The sequence below is a fragment of the Amia ocellicauda genome, unplaced genomic scaffold (assembly GCF_036373705.1).
Source record: "Amia ocellicauda isolate fAmiCal2 unplaced genomic scaffold, fAmiCal2.hap1 HAP1_SCAFFOLD_31, whole genome shotgun sequence".
NCBI lineage: Eukaryota > Metazoa > Chordata > Actinopteri > Amiiformes > Amiidae > Amia > Amia ocellicauda.
In genome coordinates, this window is record NW_027102876.1 from 243,468 (window position 1) to 255,132 (window position 11,665).

Here is an 11,665-nt window from a genome sequence, read left to right on the forward strand (position 1 = left end):
CTGAGACAAATCCACTTTACACTTCATAAATAATCTTAAAACGTTTCCAACCAAGGCAACACCCACTTGAAATACGTTCATTCTCATTTTTGGTAAACAAAAAGAGAGATTGTTACATATGTTCCCTATGATGCATCTACAGAGAGAGAGAGACAGACAGACACTAACTCTCTCTCTCTCTCAGCTGGGAGTGTGTGGGAGGGGTCTGCAGTGAGCGGGAGTGCTGCTGAGAGCTCTGTCCTTTGGCTGCGTTTTTTTGTTGCTTTACTTTTTTCAGTTTGTTTATTTTGTCTTCTGTTTTCAGTGCTTTTCTTATTGTGGGGGAACAGGGGAGGGGAGGGGGGAGTACCGGTAGTTCTTCCCGGGTCGGGGGGTCGGACCCCCTGAATGCGTCTTTTGAAAAACTGACCCGACGCCATGGAGTCAAGATCGCTCCGGTGCAGTTCTGCCCCCTAGAGCAGTGTGTGTTAGCGGTTGGGGAGGTAGCAGGGTGTGAAAATATCAAGTCTGCTGCCATTGTTATCTTCTTAAAAACCACTGATCTGCTCAATCAGCTAGTGGCTAATGGCACAGTGTTAGACGACACTTTCACCCCGGTGTTGCCGCTCGCTGCTCCTGCCCGGAAGGTAACGCTGTCTAACGTCCCTCCGTTCATCCGCACCGGCTCGGGCAGCTGATGTCCGGCATTAAGAGGGTCCCGCTGGGCTGCAAAGCCCCGCAACTGAAACACGTCGTGTCCTTCCGAAGGCAGCTGTATATGATCCTCAATAACATCAATGAGGATCTTAATGTCATTTTTAAATTTAAGATCGACAATACCGACTACGTCGTGTTCGCTACTTCGGAGTCCATGAAGTGTTTCAGGTGTGGGAGCGAGGGGCATGTCGTGAGGAACTGTCCCGAGCAGGACAGGGAGCGGGAGGAGGAGCGGGGCGACGCGGGGAGGAATAGAGACACCGGCCCGCAGCCACAGATGCAGCGGGCAGACAGAGATCGAGCCCCGGCGGAGGAGACAGTCGCCGGTCGGACCGATGGTACCACTGATGCCGTGACGGGGGAAGAGCTGCCCGGAGGCGATGACGCACAGCTGGGGGACGGGGTCGAGGCAGCGGGGGATAGTGACGACCGAGACGCCGGGGGGAGATGGTGTTGAGGCGGTGCACGGGGCGCTGGTTAGTGACGAGGAACAACCTCAGCAGCCAGCAGACGGGCGGACAGACACACAGGGTGTAGCCGAGGAGGAGGCAGGGCCAGGCTCGGCGGTACAAGCCGAGGCGCCGGGTGGAAAAAACGCACTAAGAAGGTGCTGGGAGGGAGCACGGACGGTGTTGGTAAATAGTGGCAGTAAAAGAAGTGGTGGCACAGTAGTGAAGCTGGGGTAGCGAGCGGCTTGGTGGGGAAAGGTCCGGCTACACGCTGGAGCATCGCGGCTCGGAGTGACAGTGAGGGCGGCTTCACGGATTCCTCTCTCGCCTCCTCGTCCTCGGTGAGTCAGAGCTGCAGTGAAGGATATCAGGAGGTTTTTAGAGAAAACGAAGGGAAAGAGGTCTGTTGTAGTGGAGCAGTTTTTCCCAGATCGTGCACGCCTGCTGGCCTCTATTAAGTTTTTACAGAAACCCTGACCTATCAATTTGTACAACACTCACTGAAAACCATGGTTGGGGTCAATTCCTGTTTTTCAATTCCAATTCCTCCTACAAATCAATTCAAAATTGCAATTACTTTTTGCATTCACAGAATATTCTTTATTGGAATTGAATTGAAAAGGGAATTAAAAATTGAATTGGAATTGACCCCAACCCTGTTGAAAACAAAACAAAAAATACAGATCTGGTTCTTCAAATCTTCACTCTGGTTTCATTCTGTGTCGTAGTTCATTTATCTTGCTGTTAATTGCACCACCAATTACACTCTTTGGGGTACTGGGCAATTTTTTCAAGGTAGCCCCTAAAAAACATGTATCACATAGATTTAATGACTTGCACATAGATATATAAAAATCTTTTAATAAACATACCACATATCTTTGAGAAGGGTTCATTAGTTACATATTGCCACAGTAAATCAACATTTTTGTGTGTGGGTGTATTTAAACGTTTTGGTGTATGCTCTTAAACTTGTCTTACACTAGTTCATAGTAAAATCTGTACTTGGCGAAGCAGCTATGCAAAGGCAGTCTTTTCTCCATTAATACCTTGCTTAAGCATTACATTGATGTGGCACAACTGGACTGAAATGTGAAGTATTTGCTCAAAAGTCAAATTTAAATGAGACATGAAAGTTTATATTGTCAAGGATCCCATGGCACTATTCATTATTATTATGTATTAATATGTCTGAAGCATTAATCCAAGGTGATTTACAAGGTGTTGTTGAAAGAGTGACGTGGCTGAATTCTAAGTCAGGCTTCCCTCAATCAGGTCTAACAAATTTGTTATGACTCCACCTTTACTGCTGTGTAGTAATCTGCTGGTACAAAATGGCTGCACCCCAGAGGGTGGTGGGTGAAGTGAGTCTGTAGAGCACTTTGGGATCTTTCCAGCTGCTACATGTAAGGTATTATTATTTATTAATAAATTAACTCTAGTCTCTGAAACTAAAACAAAGGCCAAAGGAACATTTCAAATGCTAACCCTTTGTGTTCTATACAGTTAAAAAGGAGAGTTAGAAATTTTGTACAACAGCATTTACATACCATATATGGCTTCCACCTTTAAGCGATCCAGAGGTGTCTTTTTCTCCGAAGTTGGATCTCTCTTGCTGCCACCACCACGAAGATTGCTCTTTAATAATGTTGGAAAGTCAAAGACAGCAACCGTCAGGGTTCTTGCATATGACGTATTCGTGCTGCACCTCTCTGCAAGGATCCAGGACAGTTTGTCAATGTAAACTCCAGTGCCTGGGAATATTTCCACCTAAAAGACAATGGTAAATAAAAAACAAGTTTATCCCCAAACTATTCTTATATTATGTTAAGTGGAATACATTATCAGTAAGGCTGTGATTTTGTTACAGAAATGTGTTATTAAAGACCACAGTATGTCTCAATTCTAAGTTTATTAATTTACAGACATAATAAAGTCAGTGAATCTGTGACACCCATAATTCAATTACATTCTTATTATCAACTATAACTATGAATATAACTGATAATGTAGCATCATTAGATTGTTTACAACCAATATTTGTTTTCAATATATATATTTTTACCTTGTCTTTGTAATATTGTAGACCAAGAGTGTTATACCTGTTTTGGTGATTCTTTGTCAGATTCAGAACAATTTGCTGTGGGGCTGTCAGAACCACTTGATGGTGACACACTTTTGTCTTCATTGCTGATAAATGTGGCTTTTGTTACAATTTTTTTCAGATTGTCCAAAAGGTCTGGAATCTCTGGAGAAAAAAACCTTAGTATTAAATGATAATCATTTCTAGTAATATATTTAATACAAAGTGAAAACAAAACCATCAATGCCTGCAATTATACTTGAGAGACTTGCTCTATGTTATTGGCAAACTGACCTTTTTGTGGGTCATTAACATTAGCTACGAAAAAAATAAAAAAGATAAAATACAAGAATTACCAGGTCTAATGTAATGCATATAGTCATTAATGTAGGATTATGAAGTTATGTTGAAAAACTTTATTTAATAATCAGTATTATTAAACTATTAGACAGTGCACATTAAGAGTCTGTATTGTGGTTCTAGATTACTTCAGTATGATCAACTATAATACATTACTCTGGAATCTAAATTACTGAAGAATAACATTTATCAAGGTAAGGAATTATTTGCTATAAATAAAAAAACTTACCATCAACCATACGGTTTCGAAGACATTGGTTTTCATTTTTAAGTCTTGTGTTTTCCTTTTCGAGCTGCTTAACTTTTTGCTGTAGCTCAACTTCACTGGACTCTTTAAATGTCTGTAGAATATGACGGGATCTAATTCTTGAAGCTCCATCGGTTTTCTTTCTTATTTTGTGCTGTATTCAGAGAGGAAGAGAGTTTAAAATGAAAATATATATATATATATGAATATGATTAAAAAAAAACAATCCTGCAATACATTTATTTAATATTTGCAGTAATTATCTCACCGGTAACTGTGGTTCATCAAGGTCACTATCATCTGAAATTTGAAGTTTTTTGTTTGGTTTAGGTACTCTCTTCATTTTAGGACAGGGCATTTTTGTTAGGTCATTAAGTTTTCTTCTTAGTTCGCCTTCTTTTCCTAAAATAAAAATAAAATAAATAAAACCCTGCATTATGTCCACAGATATTTGGGGATTATATTTATTTGTCATAAAAATACTGTGCTTTGACCATACAAATTAAGATGAACAGCCAACACTGAATCAAAACTGAAGTTAAATTATATCTGGTTTAATTTATTTTGTGATTTGGGGGATTTTATTGTAAAGCACAACACACAATAAATCGTTCTTACAAATGCCAGTCAAGTATGACGAGTTTTTAGCGCCCTCACCACCACCTACCATGTTATAAGAGTATGTTAGAAGTACAACACATTAATAACTTAAACATTCATTTCAAATATACTGTGATTGTATATATCAAATAGCATGTAAAGACTTTAATGTTTTTTTTTTAAATAAACATTGTTACCAGTCATAATGATCTGCGCTTCATGGACAGGCCATCCACCTTTTGGAGGTTTGTTCGTGTCTCTCCACTCTGCTCTGAAGTTTCGAGTCGTCTCTTCGTCATCATCAGCAATGCTGAATAAATCAAAATTGCGAAAGCAAGCAGTGGGAATCACGCTGTAAGAGTCTTTGTCGACCCCGCTTTCCCACTTCACCAACGCGTGCATCACCGCCATACTACCTTCACCTTCTCGTCCGTTTTTTCTGCGCGTTTTTCCCCCGACAAGTCACGGCACAAAAAACAGTCCCGCTCTGCATTCTGGTACTTGGCGTTCTTAATAACACCAACAGGGTGTAATCGCATAGACCACTCGAGTATAAAGTACTACATATCCCATCAGTTACAGTTTTTTTTCATCTTCTGAAACTGCAATTTAGCACTTTCAACTGTTTCTTAGTGATTCCTAGAATTACTAACCGGTATTGTAGTCAATGTGTTTATAACCTTTTTTGTTTAACGATTTGTGTGTTATCCTATGGGATCCCATGGTCTTTGATTTGGTCACGGAAGTGATTTGTCTTTGATTTGTTGATCTAGAGTTGAATTTTAATTAGTTTTTCCCTTTTGTATAATTAGTGTAGTGCTACATTTAGTCTTTGTTTTTAAATAAATTTGACAATTTATATCTTTGGAATTGGTGTCTGCGTCCAATTATTACAGAAATTGAGTTCTACAAGACTCCAGGATGATACTATGATACTATGAGGTGATACTATGAATTCACTTCTTTAATTGAAATGTATAAGTGTACCTTACGCTACATATATGTATGTATGTATGTATGTATGTCCAATTGCTTTGACAATACAAATGAATTGAATTGAGAGGGAGAGAGAGAGAGAGAGAGAGAGAGAGAGAGAGAGAGAGACAGACAGACAGACTGACAAACAGAAAAACAGACAGACACAGACACACACACACACAGAGCCAGCCAGCCAGCCAGCTCAGCGATGACATCACGAGCCTCTCTCAGCTGACTGCTATGACATCACAGAGCACGTACATTCCGTTGCTTGCCGTCTGTCAACCACTCAGTCACTGCCAGCCAGACTGGCTGGCTGGCTGGATGTGGGGGCTGCTTGCTGCTGCTGCGTACCTTAGCAAGCTTATTTGCTTGACCGGCCTTCCTACTCCTCTGCCCACATGCCCACCTATGCCCGATCTGCTGTTCACCTGGATCACAGCTCCGCCCCAACAAGGCAGAGCCCCCCAAGAATGGTACAAACTCACCCACGATCCCCTCCACGGAAAGCTTTAGCAAAAGGCAAAAGCGTTATACGTAATGAAGAGGAACCCGAGTCCAAGACGCATCCGACCAGCCATACATATTTGTGTGTATTAAAGATCACATTTTCTTACATTTAGTTTTTCTGTACTTTATTACATCTTATTGTGATTTATAAAAGTATTGTTTCTTTTCCATATGTATGTATGTATGTGTGTGTGTGTGTGTGTGTGTGTGTGTGTGCCTGTCTCTGTGTGAAAGTGTGTGTGTGTGTGTGTGTGTGTCTGTCTGTCTGTCTGTGAAAGTGTGTGTGTGTGTGTGTGTGTGAAAGTGTGTGTGAGTGTCTGTCTGTCTGTCTGTCATGTAACTTGCACATCTGTTAGGGCACCATTAATGCAGAGATGTACACATATTGTTTATTTTCCATATATATGTATGTATGTATGTATGCATGTCCAATTGCTTTGACAATACAAATGCACTGAATTGAGACAGAGAGAGAGAGAGAGAGAGAGAGAGAGGTGCTAAGGCACATTTGTAACATAAATTAGGGAACATTTGAAACATGCTTAGGGAACATTCATAAGAACATAAGAACATAAGAACATAAGAAAGTTTACAAACGAGAGGAGGCCATTCGACCCATCATGCTCGTTTGGTGTCCATTAATATCTAAGTGATCCATGGATCCTATCCAGTCTATTTTTAAATGTTCCCAAACTTTCAGCTTCTACCACTTTCCATCTTGAATGCCTTGAAGCCCAATTTCCATTTGTTGTCCCCTGGTGCGTGTGTCCCTGCTGATCTGGAAAAGCTCCTCTGGTTTGAGGAACCTTTCATGATTTTGAAGACTTGGATCAAGTCCCCACGTAATCTCCTCTGTTCCAGGGTGAAAAGGTTCAGTTCCCTCAGTCTCTCCGAGTAGGACTTTCCCTTCAGACCTGGAATAAGTCTGGTTGCTCTCCTCTGAACTGTCTCTAAAGCAGCAATATCCTTCTTGAAGTGTGGTGCCCAGAACTGTACACAGTATTCCAGATGAGGTCTAGCGCATTGTACAGTCTTAACATTACTTAAATTCTACACTTTTGACGATATACCCTAGCATTCTGTATGCCTTTTGTATTGCTTCCCCACATTGTTTGGATGGAGAAAGTGAATCCACATAGATTCCTAGGTCTTTCTCATGCATTACTTCATCTAGATCTGTACCTCCCATAGTGTAATTATAGTGGACATTTTTGTTTTACTGCATGTATTACCTTGCACTTGTCCACATTGAATTTCATTTGCCAGGTGTCAGCCCACAACTGAATTTATCTAAGTTCCTCTGAATAGCATGTGCTGCCAAGATTGTATCTGCTAAGCCACCTATTTTAGTATCATCTGCAAATTTGACAAGGTTGCTAAGTATCCCAGAGTCCAGATCATTAATATAGATTAGAAAAAGCAAAGGCCCTAGTACTGATCCCTGTGGAACTCCACTAACAACCTCACTCCAGTTAGAAGTGACTCCTCTAATCTGTTTCCTATACATCAACCAGTTCATAATCCATCTACTTACATGACCCTGAATGCCTACAGCTTCCAATTTGAGGATCAGTCTTTGGTGTGGAACCTTATCAAAAGCTTTTTGGAAATCTAAGTATATCATATCATATGCTTTCACGTGATCTACAGCTGCAGTTCCATGTTCAAAAAAATGTATTAAGTTAGTAAGACATGATCTGCCTCGTCTAAACCCATGTTGACTATCTCCAAGAATATGGTTTTCATTGAGATGCTCCTCTATTTTCTGTCTAATCATTTTTTCCAACATTTTACAGGTGATGCAGGTGAGACTGATTGGTCTGTAATTTCCTGGCTCAGTTTTGTCCCCTTTCTTGTGGATTGGTATGAAATTTGCTGTCTTCCAGTCAGTGGGAACATCCCCTGTTCTAAGTGTCATTTGAAATAATCGAGTTAACGGCCTATACATAATTTCCCTCATTTCTTTAAGTACTGTTGGAAATATCCCATCTGGCCCAGGTGATTTGTTTGATTTTAATTCTGCTAGTCCCTTTAGTACCTCCTCCTCATTTATCCTGATCTCTCTTAGGGTTTGACTGGATTGATTGTCAACCTGTGGCATGTCATCTGTTTTTTCTTTTGTACAAACCTCTGTGAAATACTCATTTAGAATATTTGCCACATCTTGTTCGTTTTCCAAGATACCTCCATTTTTGCCCTTTATCTGTTTCACCTCCTCCTTAATTGACCGCTTGCTGTTGTAATTTTGAAAAAAGCTCATTGCATTGGTTGTAGCTCCAAGAGCTATGTTTCTTTCTATTTCCCTCTTTGCTTTCCTGATCCCTCTCTTAAGATCTCTTTGCAGCTCAACATATTCTATGTATTTTGTTTCATCACCATCCCTTTTGTATGTGCTATACAACATTTTCTTCCTCTTTATATTTTTTTGCATGCCTCTGGTTTGTATGTATGTATGTATGTATGTATGTATGTATGTGTGGAAGGAAAGTTAGAAATTCTTTTCTCACAACTGTTTTTCTCTCTTGTATACTTAAGAAAGATAAGGTCAAGCTAGAAGGTCAGGAGGCCATAAGGTAGTTTGATTTCTCTTTGTTATTTACAATGAGAACCTTGGAGACAATGTCAAACAGAATGACCTACGTGCCTGTTCCCTAATACCATGTATAGACCTATGAACTCTGTTCGATAATGATATATGTTCTGCTTAGTTAGCCTTTAAGATAACATAGTAATGACTTTCTAGCATGTATGTATGTATGTATATATATATATATATATATATATATATGTATGAATGTATGTATGTCCAATTGCTTTTGACAATACAAATGAATTGAGAGGGAGAGAGAGACAGACAGACAGACTGACAAACAGAAAAACAGACACACACACAAACACACACACACACAGAGCCAGCCAGCCCGCCAGCCAGCCAGCCAGCTCAGCGATGACATCACGAGCCTCTCTCAGCTGACTACTATGACATCACAGAGCACGTACATTCCGTTGCTTGCCGTCTGTCAACCACTCAGTCACTGCCAGCCAGACTGGCTGGCTGGCTGGATGTGGGGGCTGCTTGCTGCTGCTGCGTACCTTAGCAAGCTTATTTGCTTGACCGGCCTTCCTACTCCTCTGCCCACATGCCCACCTATGCCTCTACTCCAAGATACTTATACAATAGAAAAACTATGGTAATAATAATATAGCCCAAGACAAAAAATATTAATCTTTCTAGACTGTATTAAAGTTCAGCACTTCGGAAAAATAGAATTATTTTGTATTTCAATAAAACACACACCCAACCAATGTAAATGTCACGGACGGTGTTAATTAGCTCCTTAATCACCATTACTTATTATATTTATATTTCACTTCACTTTATGCAATATGGCTTGTGTATTTTGTTTGGTTCTATATTGCCATTATTTTGTGTGTTGATTATCTTTCACTTTATTGTTTAATTTGTTATTCACTTAGTATTATTTTGATTGTTTGCACGCGTGCCTTATTATTTTTGTTTCTTCTTTCTTTCACAACTCACCTGGGTCCACCTGCACTCTTCACACGCGTCCCCACTTAATCACCCTGCCCTGGGAGAGGAGAGGATTATCTGCTGTAGTCCACTTTCCAATGTGGGAGGTCTCTGCGGCTCATATCTCATTCAATTATTTATTCATTTATCCTACATCAAGTTTATTTATTTTCCCACGTTTCATTCAATCACCATCAGAAGCTCTCTGTGCTAAAAGTGGCAGCACATTTGTCTCACACACATCAAACTCACCTTTTCCTGCTTCCCAAGCCTTATCAACTTACTCAGACCCTCGTCAACTTACTCAAACCCTCTTCAACTTTGGTTAACATTGCTCTGCATTCTAACAGCTATTCTTTCTCCTATTCTTAATTTCTTACAAGAAATGTATTCAGGTTTTTTTATCAATATGTTTTATTTATATTTATACAGATGTCACTCCATTATTCGTTTATCGAAGTCATATATGTACCTAACAAAATATTAGCCAATAGGCCATTGATCTCAATAATGATTCCCATAATCCTAGGACACCTTCTCTTTTACTCTCCCTTTCCATTCTTACTTTTCTCCTGTAAAGCATTTTATATTACTTGAGCTTACTTATTCTATAGTTGTAATCTTATACTTCTGCGGTATCTTACCCTTTTCCTACATCACTCATCTTAAAACCATGGTCTACTTTGACTTTCATTTCAGGTATTATATGCTAGGCACCAATAACCAAACATTTTCTGAAAGACTGTAACATGTCACCAGACTGTTTACATTCTCCTGCTTTCACAGGCTGTCAGGGCTGCACCAGGCTCTCTTCTAGCCTTTCGTTTCCTTGAATTTGACTTTTGACAGAGCTTGTCCATAACATGATGTTTAACAAACAAATTCTGGTTCTTCTTGTGGAGACACCATGACTATTTATGTATTACTATTATTATCCATCTGTTTATTCAATGTATATTTTGGATTACTTTTCTTATAATAGTCTTTCTTTCTGATTTCTGATGCTTGAGGCACTCTGTATAGAGCCAAAGATCCTCATGAATATGATAAATCTGTTGTTACATTTTTAAATATAATTCTAAAATGATTGCCAAAACATAGACATTTACCTTATATCACCTTCAAACTATACATATACATAAACACACAAAGCACATACACATTGATATCTAAAGATAATTCAGATATCCGATCTGTGGCATGTTTTATTGACCCTGCAGTGTCTCAAACAGCCCTTATAACTTATTATTTAAGCTTATGATTATTTAGAATAAAATGTCAAATAATCCCACTCGATTATTTCATTATTTCACTATCTCAGTTTTCTTGATCCATTGTGAAAAAGTTCTGTTATTTCCTCCTCATCTGTAGAGGCTACATTAGCCCACTCCCCGGTCTGATATTCTCGTAGTAACTGTATCCAAATGTTGGGCGGACATTTAGCCTTCACGATGATGTGTACATCGTGCGGGTGAAGGAGGTGAATAACCATCTTTTCATCTAGAATATCCCAAAAAGTTGTGTTACCCTGGTTTGGTTTTAATTTTGGGAGGGACGCCCATATCATTTCTTTTTCTCCTGGGGAGAAGGGGACATGGGTTTTAGTCGTATAGACTATTGATTGACCTTCCTCTTTACTCTGTCTAGTTTTGACTTGCATGGGTGCAGCTGGGACCGTTTTCAGAGCGGTCAGATCTGGATACAATGTATTATTATAACCAAAATCAGTGATTGATTTATATTCCGGATTATATGGGGGAGGAGCGCTAGCAAAACCTCCTTTTTCATATTCCCATGCTTTGCGATCTAAATCATCCCAATCGGGCCTGTCGTCCTCGGAGTGATCTGTGTCGCGACGCGCTCCTAACACGGCAGCACATCGCGCACCTACACCTTCACCTTTTCTGACCACTTTTCTTGCCCTTCTAATTTGCCTTGTAGTTCTATTAATTCTATCGTATTTTTCACAACTTCTTCTCTCAATTCACATTACTGTTTATGATGATCTTCCATTTCTGTTATTTTCTTTTCTTGATTCTCACCAACCTGACACAATATCACAATTCCTTTCTCTGTCTTATCTGGTTGTTGTTGCTTCCACCAGTCCCGGTGCTCCTTCGGAGACCAGTCTTTCTCCCAACTTCCTTCCAACATTTTCTTCTCTACATTCTGTTTTTTTATTTCTCAAAAAACCAATAATGCTGGTGTCA

At 39.8% G+C, this 11,665-nt stretch overlaps 1 non-coding gene across 1 annotated transcript; it reads right to left on the minus strand.

Moving 5' to 3' along the window:
• Positions 1-5,858: 5,858 nt before the first annotated feature.
• LOC136729853 (U5 spliceosomal RNA) lies at positions 5,859-5,973 on the minus strand. Its single transcript, XR_010809115.1, has one exon. It is a non-coding gene; the product is annotated as a U5 spliceosomal RNA (small nuclear RNA).
• Between the last annotated feature and the right edge of the window lie 5,692 nt (positions 5,974-11,665).